Source organism: Fukomys damarensis, unplaced genomic scaffold, assembly GCF_012274545.1.
Source record: "Fukomys damarensis isolate Sample0158 unplaced genomic scaffold, DMR_v1.0_HiC HiC_scaffold_4, whole genome shotgun sequence".
In the NCBI taxonomy this organism is placed as follows: domain Eukaryota; kingdom Metazoa; phylum Chordata; class Mammalia; order Rodentia; family Bathyergidae; genus Fukomys; species Fukomys damarensis.
Genome location: NW_022900916.1, coordinates 1,027,747 through 1,036,707, shown reverse-complemented (window position 1 = coordinate 1,036,707; position 8,961 = coordinate 1,027,747). Strand labels below are relative to the sequence as shown.

General features: G+C 40.5%; 1 long non-coding RNA gene across 1 annotated transcript; it reads right to left on the bottom strand.

Moving 5' to 3' along the window:
• Nucleotides 1-7,277: 7,277 nt before the first annotated feature.
• On the bottom strand, nucleotides 7,278-8,582 carry LOC104870829. Its single transcript, XR_782639.2, has 3 exons — nucleotides 8,156-8,582; nucleotides 7,852-7,982; nucleotides 7,278-7,768 (listed from the first exon to the last, which is right to left on the bottom strand). It is a non-coding gene; the product is annotated as an uncharacterized LOC104870829 (long non-coding RNA).
• Between the last annotated feature and the right edge of the window lie 379 nt (nucleotides 8,583-8,961).

Below are 8,961 nucleotides of genomic sequence, written 5' to 3'. Positions count from 1 at the left end.
CAATATGATCAAGCACAACTTGGAAACTGACCACCTGTGGTAGTCACTAGTCCATCACCCTTAAACCATGTGAATTAAATTGAAATCAAGAAGCAGTCCAAAACATGTCTGCAGTGAACAAACTTTTCAACATAGTATATTTAACATTTAGGAGGGGGGCTCAGAGACAGCTAGGATGAGAGGAGTGGATAAGCAAAAGAATTGGACAAGGTTTCAAGTGAAGCCAGAGGGCATAGAATGGCCACAGAATCTTCAGGAAACTGTTAAATTCAAAAGGGATAGACAGAGTAGAAGTACAAGAACAAGAATACATCCCTTTAACAGTAATACGGGCTCACTTTCCCTTGAAACCACTGACCCCAGTGTGAGGTAGAATGACAGAAGAAAATAACATAAAGAAAAGAGAAAAAATGATAAAAGAAGAAATTGAGTTAGGGCAGGAGCAGAAACAGGAAGGGAGATGAGGGATAATATGGTGGAGCAAGAGACTGAGTTGGAGAAAGAGGACAGAAAAAGGAAATAATTTACAGAGCGGAATGAGGAAAAGGAAGAAAAAAATAGATTTGAAGAGCCTCTTTCAGACTGTATCTCTGCTGTCATAATGTACAACATGTGCAGCCATGTGCAGAACCAAGACCCCCGATCTCAGATAGCTGATGGCAGAACCCCATGATGCAGACTGACCTCAGGCTGCAAGGCCCAGATTGAATTCCCCAACCTCCTGAATGGTTAAACTCCATACAGTTCTACTACAGATTTCCCATGCCCTTTCTTTAAAGATGTTCAAAGTTGGGAACTCAGAAAAATACCCATTATGACCACCTCTGCCTCTGCAGAGTGGGTCCAAAGACTGGCACAATCAGGAGGTCCGAGAGTGCTTGGGGGGGGTGCTGAGGGCTACCTTCCTGGTGCTGGAGCAATGGTGGTGGCCCGGCAGAGGAGGGTGCAGCTACCAGTCCTGCAGGACTAGGCCCAAGTAGGCTCTCTTGACACTGGAGCAATGGCAGTGGCCTTCATTGTATTTTTAACTGAAAGCCTAAATACTATTAAATGCTAATAGCTTCATAGAAGCAAAACTATCATAATTTTTATAAATATCAAGTTCATTCAGCCCACATAGACGAAAAGTGTACAACTCAAATATGTGGTAATGATATCAGCAGTTTAAAGGGTATTGGGATTAAACTCACTACACTGTCTTACTTAATACATGGCTTAGAATTTACAAAGGCATACTTAAATTAAAAATATCATCTCTATAGGAATACATCTACCAAAATAAATACTGTAATAATTATAACTGAAAATGTGGAAGTCAATTTTTTTACTATGATTCATAAAATTAAATGAAAGCCATTCCACTTGTACAGACATTATTTATTTAGAGAAACTATTTTCTGTCCTTATTTTAACAAAACTGGATAGCACAAATGTTCAGAAACAATTCTAGAAATCACTCTTTGCCAACAGATGGCAGATTATGTGCTATTATTAGATTTAAATATGAAGTATGTTAACCCTTTCCCCATAACTCACCTGAGTTACATTGTGGAATTTGCTCCAAATCTATATGTTTTATAGACAGAGGTAAAATCCTTCTTTTCTAATCAATATAAAGCAATGTCTTACAATTGGCATTTTCAATTCTCAAAAAATATTTTACACATTGACATTCATATAATCTATATGTATAAAATTGTAAGCATTGTTTTATGTATTCTTAAAATTTTATTAATGAAATGATGTTTTCCAGCTTGCTATTTTTATTCAATGCTCTACTCTAGAAACATGGACATGCTGCTATATGTAGGTGTTGACTAGTATTCAGTAGCATGATGTAACTAGCGTTCACTTCCCCACGTAGTACTTTCTTACTCCAGCACACTTGTGACACAGGTGAATGGGCTTTACTCATAGGTCCATGTCCCATGGCTAGATGGGCTATGAGTGATATCGGTCCAGAGTTTCATGAACTGTCTGGTCACTTGGTCTCTCAAGGTGAGGCATGGGGAGATATGAAATGGCCCCTGCTTCATCATGCTATCTGCTCTGATTTACACTTTGATAGGAAGCTCTTTTTACTACCGCCAGTCCATTTTTATTTCAGGAAGTTTAAGATGTGAATCTTATTAGTACAAACTGCACACAAGTAAATCAAGGATGTAAAACTGCTCTGGCCACAGACTGCCATGGAATCCATGTGCACCTGTGGACCCAGACAGCGCTGGGGACACAGTACTGGGATTCAGACCCAGCCTCAGATGCTGTGTGTACTGAATGGACCTCGTGCTCAGAAGAAGCTCTGTAGCGTGAAGGATATTTAGTGTCACACAGATTACAGCCTCTGCACAGATCATTACATAAATTGAACATGAAAATACAACCTGAGAGTGGGATCTGGGAGGGAAGAGAAGGGAGGAGGGGTAGAAAGCTCAAGACCTGATAGTGTGTACCAATTCCCCAGGATGAATATCTTTATCATGAAGCTCAAACATATACTAATAAAAATTTAAAAGCAAATAAAATAAAATACAAGTAAATACCTGGCATGGCCTTATAAGGTATTTCCTGTGGAGAATCTTATAAGATACTTTCTCAAAGAAAAAAGTCATTGTATGAAATCAAATGAAGTCCTTATGAATTACACATAAAGCATTTCACAGTATTCTCACATAATTACATATTTGAGATGGGTAAAGTAGAATTTTTTTGAAGAAGATTAATGTATCTTGTGAGACCACCAGCTCTAGATGTAGTAAAGCATTTTGAAGGAAAGTAATATACAGCCCAGGACTGCCGTCCTAGCTGCCTCTCACTTTTGCAAATCTCAAGTTCGGTCTCTGGTCTCAGTGATCCTTTTCAAGCTGTGCCCGATCAGGGGAGCAGGCCAGGCCCTGGGCCACTTGGCTGAGAGTGGCTCCCAGGGCCAGGGTGGGGGGGCCCAGGTATGGCAGGGCTCATCCTTCGCTGTGTGTTTTGATATTACTTTGTTTCCACTGGTCTCCATGTGTATACATGATTGGCTTTATAACATCTATACTTCTGCCTTCCACTGGATCGAAGAAAGATATTAACATATTTAATTTATCAGAGAATTTACAAATTTGTTTTCTCACTGTAGTTTCAAGTAAAGCTTTTATTCTTATTCTAATTTCATAAATATTTTAACAGATCAGAAAGACTAACTAGACAAGGATACCAATATTTAGATACAGGAAGGTCAAAGGGCAAAAGTCAGATGTAAGTGGACAGAGTCTACCCATAAATGTCATTATAATCACTATTTTCAAATCTGAGTTTGAAGGGAAGATTTGTAAGGCAGCAAAAGGAAAGGACAGAATAGCACACTGGGGTGTCCCAGGTGGCCTGGGCTCAAAGTGGAATAGGGATGTAAATGAAGTAGCACACAGAGGACAAATGCTAAGGTCATGGCCACAGGCAATGGTATTGTGGACAAGATTCCAAAAGCACAGGAAACAAACACAAAAAGGACAAATGAGGCTGCAGACAACTGCAAAATTTCTTCAAGGCAGTGGAAAGATCTGAGGGGAGCAGATTTCAATCCAGGGAATGAGACACGAATACCACAGGTTCTCACTCAGGGGAGTCTAAAGGGAGACCTGCAGGAACCGGGACCAAGCTGGCTACCGGAGGTGAGGCTGGGGACTGAGGGTGCGGGGTACCATAGTAATGATTATGCCCAAAGCGGGCTATGAAGAGGGAACCCCACAACTGGCTTGTTTATAGGAGTGAATCCAGCAGAAGCCTACGTACCAAGGCCAGAGTAACTTGCACCCAAATTCCGTTCCCACAATTTAAACCAAGGACAATGTTCTCATTACAATGGTATACTTTGTCTGCTCTGTTCCTAATTTGAGAATGCTGTGTCTTGTCCTTTATGAGCCTTGTTTACATTAATTTCCATAGAAACTGCAAAGAGCTTGCCTTTACCCCAATTGATTGCCAATAAAACTCAGTGCCTGGGACTGGCCAGAGCCTTTGTTGTTTGCACCAGCATTGGTCATCCTGGCTCCCTTTCTCTCTCTTAGTTCTGTCTCCTAGTGTATTTCTTTCTGTCATATACTGGGCAGGGTACTGGAATCTGACTGCAGTGATCTGGGCAGGGGGCGTTGATTAATAAGACTAAGTTACAGTTGTATCAGAACAAGAGACCCAGTATGCTGCCCCACAGTAGGTGAGTACACACAACAGTCTTGTACATGTGTGTCAAAAAGCCACAGAGCAGGACGTGGAATGCTTTTACCATAAGAACATTATTAATGTTGGAGGAGAAAGATATGCCTGACTGGCTTCAATATTATAGTGTATATGTCCATGAAGGCATCGCAGGTACCCACAAGTATATATGATGTTTATGTTTTATGTACCCATTAAAAATAAATTTTAGGAAATCATCAATCATAAAAAGGTATCAAGGTATACATTGATAAATATATCTATATCAAAATTTTCATCAGTTAAAGATATAATTAGGAAAGAGGCACAAAAGAGCATGCTGTAGAGTTCCCTCTAGGAAGAGCAGTGACTGAATAACCCAGGGTGATGGAATCAGTGTAGACTGTTTCTCCAAATAGGAAAAAAAGAGGCTAGGGCATGAGGCAACTCTTTCGGGTAATGGAAATATTTCCTGTTTAATAGATTGGGTGGAGTGAGTTTATCATCGGCATTGATGGAATCGCACATCCATATTTGTGTAGTTCGCTATCTGCAAACCAAAATGTAATTCCAGCTATACAAAACACACAAATAAGAACCTAAGTCAAGAACTTTTAATGAAAAGATATTAAGATTGAGTAACAATAACAAATGATCTAAGGAAATTTAAGACTGTTCTCATTTTATCTTATTCACACATATAAAAAATTTTAAATCTTTGGCAATATTATCTTATATTTTCCAAAATTAAATGTGCTAGCTGATCTCAGATTTCAGTGTGCTTCCTTTAGTAACAGGAAATCATGACACATATGTGGTGATTTCTAATTCATCTGTAACTATTTATTCCTCAAAACTTTCAAAAGAGTTGAAGATAAATGATTTCATGCTCCTGAGCACTAACAAATATTACCAGAGAAATAGCTTTTTGTCCACTTTTTAGCTAATGTCTTATGCATTATTCTTAGTAAAATCATTTTTAAAATCTAATAGTACAATGCAAGCTTTATAATGGTCAAAGAGTGAAAGTAAGAGAACTGTTTAATATTCAGTGTGAGCAAGTTTGAATGTGTTATCTGCATAGATTTATGTACTTGGGAATAAAAAGACTTCTTAATGCAGAGTTAGTGGTGCTGGATTTCCAACACATGGAGCAAAAGCTTTCCTGGCTCTGTGATACCACTTCTAATTTTATTTCACTAAACAAGTAAATATGTGTTTCTATGACTCCCTGTCTTATCCTTCCAAGAGAAATTCTTAGAGGACATCGTTGCTCTAGTCAGTATCAACCGAGGAAAATTCTTGGCTGGATGTATGAGTTTTGAATTTAACAAAATTGAATTGAAATAGAAAAATTGTCATTCCTAAACTCTAGATACAGCTGAACGACATTCTTTTAGGATTGAATACATACATATGTATTAAATAGAATAAGTAAATAGAAAAGACTAGTTTGGCAGCCACAAGTAAAGTAGAAACCTTTGGGGAACATCCTAGGGGGCAGAAAAGAGAATTTGTTCTGCAGACATTAGTGTTGTTTTAAAACTTGAAACATTAATGTAGATTTTTAAGATGAAAACCTGTTCTTATACACACAATTCCAGGACATTGTAGAGAAGAAGTTGTAATAAAAAATTTTTACCTGAATGCCTATAAAGGTGTTTAATTCTAAAAGCATGATCTTTCCCCGACTGCATCATGCAAATTGTTGAAGGACCCAACCAGCATCAGGTGATTTGTGTATAAGTTTGGTATACAGAGATGTGGCAGATTGGTTCCTTTTAAAATGCAGCAAGGTTACAGTAATCTGTGGATGATGTCAAGTAGCAGTGGGACAGCACAGAAATACTATGAATATGTTTCTAAGAGGAAGAACATTTTGTGAGAAAAACAGGTGATCTATTGGCTCCTAAACCCTGCAGAGCCATGGATTTTGTTGTTCTAACTTGGAAATATCAATCTTTATAGCATTGTCTCCACATTTCCAAAACTTGACTGAAATTGGATTGATCAAATGTCTTCATGACAGTTTACAACTTTTTGGTTAATCATGAAATTAAATTTCATAAAGATAAAGCAGCGTAAAATTATGTTCTTTTTATAGACTTAGCAAATTTTATCATTTTCTTTTAAAGTTTTAATTAATAATTACACATACATCAAACTTTTACCAAAAGTCATTTTATAATGTAAGAACTTTGAGGTCAAAACTTATTTTTATCTCTTCAGCAGACAGATTACTGTTGGCTGAGGCCGGTGTACTCCTTTTAACAAAAATAGTTCTTAAAACCTCCTTAACAGATTATGTATACATGTATATATATAATTTAATCCTTGAAATCTTCAATATAGAATATAAGAAGGGCTATTCATGTAAATTTCTTAATCAGAAGGAAATAAACCTATATAGAGATAAATAAAATTTAAGATTAGTCTGAATAGTCTATTACCAATCACTAAAGGGAAGTAAAAGTTGATTTTGACAAGAAAAGTGAAATATACATGATTTTATTCATTGAACGGGTTAAAAAATATCTTACACCCTTACCATGTGCTCCAAAGCCTTGCTAGCTATAGTAAAACAACAGTGTCTGTCCTCAGGGAGATTTTCATCCACATCAGGACACCAGATGGTGTGTACAGCTTGGAGACAGACACATGTGAACACAGTCAGCTGTAGAAGTGTGGATCTGAGCAGATGGGAATGCCAGGGCTCACTTTAAACCCTAAATGTCGCCTATCACATAAGTCAGGAAGCCAGATGCAGCCAACATTTTATTAAAATCAAGCCAATCTGTGTGCTTTTTATGACCACAGATATTTTAGTTCCTGCATGATTTAATGCCTTCTCAAAAAATAATATGCTAAGAACGCCTATATTTTTAAAGTTTCTTTAAAAAATTTCTTGCACTGTCACTTCTATGATTAACATAAATATAAACCAGGATCATTCATAGAGCAATACTGAGTAAATCTCAGAGAATCAGTATAATTAATATGACAGTGGTGGAATCCAGAGACCAAGGTCTCCTCTCTCCTTGATCCTAAGAAATTTACTTATCCTCCAGTTTCAACTTTCCGGACTGGAGGAACCTAGCGGACAGACATCAAATATTGATTGCACTCACAATGTTACTATCAGGGGTACATTCCATAGCATTAAAGCATATATCTGAATAAGAGCTACATTATGCATGTAAACAAACTGAAAGGTTAGTGTAGCTGTGGAAAGCAGGGGATTGATTGCTCCCCACCTCCATCCTTAATTGCACAAAGCTCAGTGCCGGTTCTAAGAGGCGAAGGGCAATGCCATGTTCCCCACGGTGGAACCTGTGGGTGGCGGCAGCTCCACCTCTGGGGCTTGATGGCTTTGACAGTTTGCTGGAAGCCTCAGCCGAAAGGTAACTGCCTGCCTCCCCCCGGGCAGCATTAATCCTTCCAGGAGCCCCCTCCAGCCTCTCAGAGATTCTGTGTTAATCACCTGACTCTTACCTGTACTGCTCTCAACCTCATCTGCTGTCATTTCATAAAATCAGCAGCTGCAGCTCCCTCCCTGATGGTTGCAGAAATCTGTTTGGTTTCTTCTGTGCTTCTACAATTGCAAACAGCTAAAGTTGTTTTCAGTTCAATTTCTTGTCATCATCATTCAAGGCAAAAAAACTACTAACCACTCACAGTAGTGAAACGTTGTCTCAAAACCTCTTCTCCCAAAGGCAGTTCAGAGGGTCGCCTTCTATCGTCCACGTTAGCCTGGGGGACAGTTTTATTTCACCTCAATACACTGGAGTCATCAAGTTTTCAGCTTTCTATAAGGTTAAAATTGGTGAGTATGCAATTGAGATTCACAAAGAAAAAACTCAAATTATAAATATCAGAAGTTAAGCAGGAGCCATTGCACATATAGGAACCGTCTGTCCTTAAAATGGATGCAAAAACTCAGCAAAACGCCAGCACACCATCTCCAGCCACACAGACATACCTGGGTGCCATGACTAAGCAGAGCGTTGGTATTAATCCTTCTTTATTGAGTGCTGCGGTCTGTAACTCCAGACGGGCTAGAAGTTCCTGACAGGGAAAGCAGCCAGGTTCCTGCGCAGTGGGCCTTGAAAGGCAGCGCAAGATGTGTGGAGGCACGGAAGGGCGGTTATTACACAGAGGCTGGTGCAGGAAGAGGCCCGTGCGGGGGCCGATGGCTTGGAGAGCCAGGGGGGACACGCGTGGAGACACCAGGCGCAGAGAGACTCGCAGCCAAGCCTGCCCCGGGGCAGAGTGCGGCCGAGAGTCCCTGGGCCCTGCCCAGCAGGTTCAAAGGAGCAGGCAGGAGTCTGTGGGCCGCTGTGGCTGCGGGTGTCCTTGTGGCACATGTGTGAGTCCCTGAGGACTTTCCTGGAACTGAGAGGGAGGAGCCGTGCAGCTGCACCCAGGGTCACGGGGGTGGTGGCCGGGAGCAGGTGTGCGAGGCAGGCAGCCGCCTGCATGGACCACACCATTCCTCTCCTGTCCGCCTGGCACCGCTCACAGTCACCCTGCCATACCCTCCAGGCAGCCACGTCTCCTCTCAGGCCCTTCTTCCTTTTGCTCTGTCTGGCCGGAAAAGCGCCCTGCTGTGTTGCGCTGCAGGTCTGAAAATCGGTCCGTTGGTGACACCAGACAGCGAGAGCGGCAAATGAGACGAGAGCAGTGGTCTGGGTCTGACAGCGCTCGCTGGGCAGCACGAGCAGGAGGAGCGCGGATGTGCTCACCGGATGTGCTGTTTTGAGCCCTCGAATGCAGTCTCTTACGTTC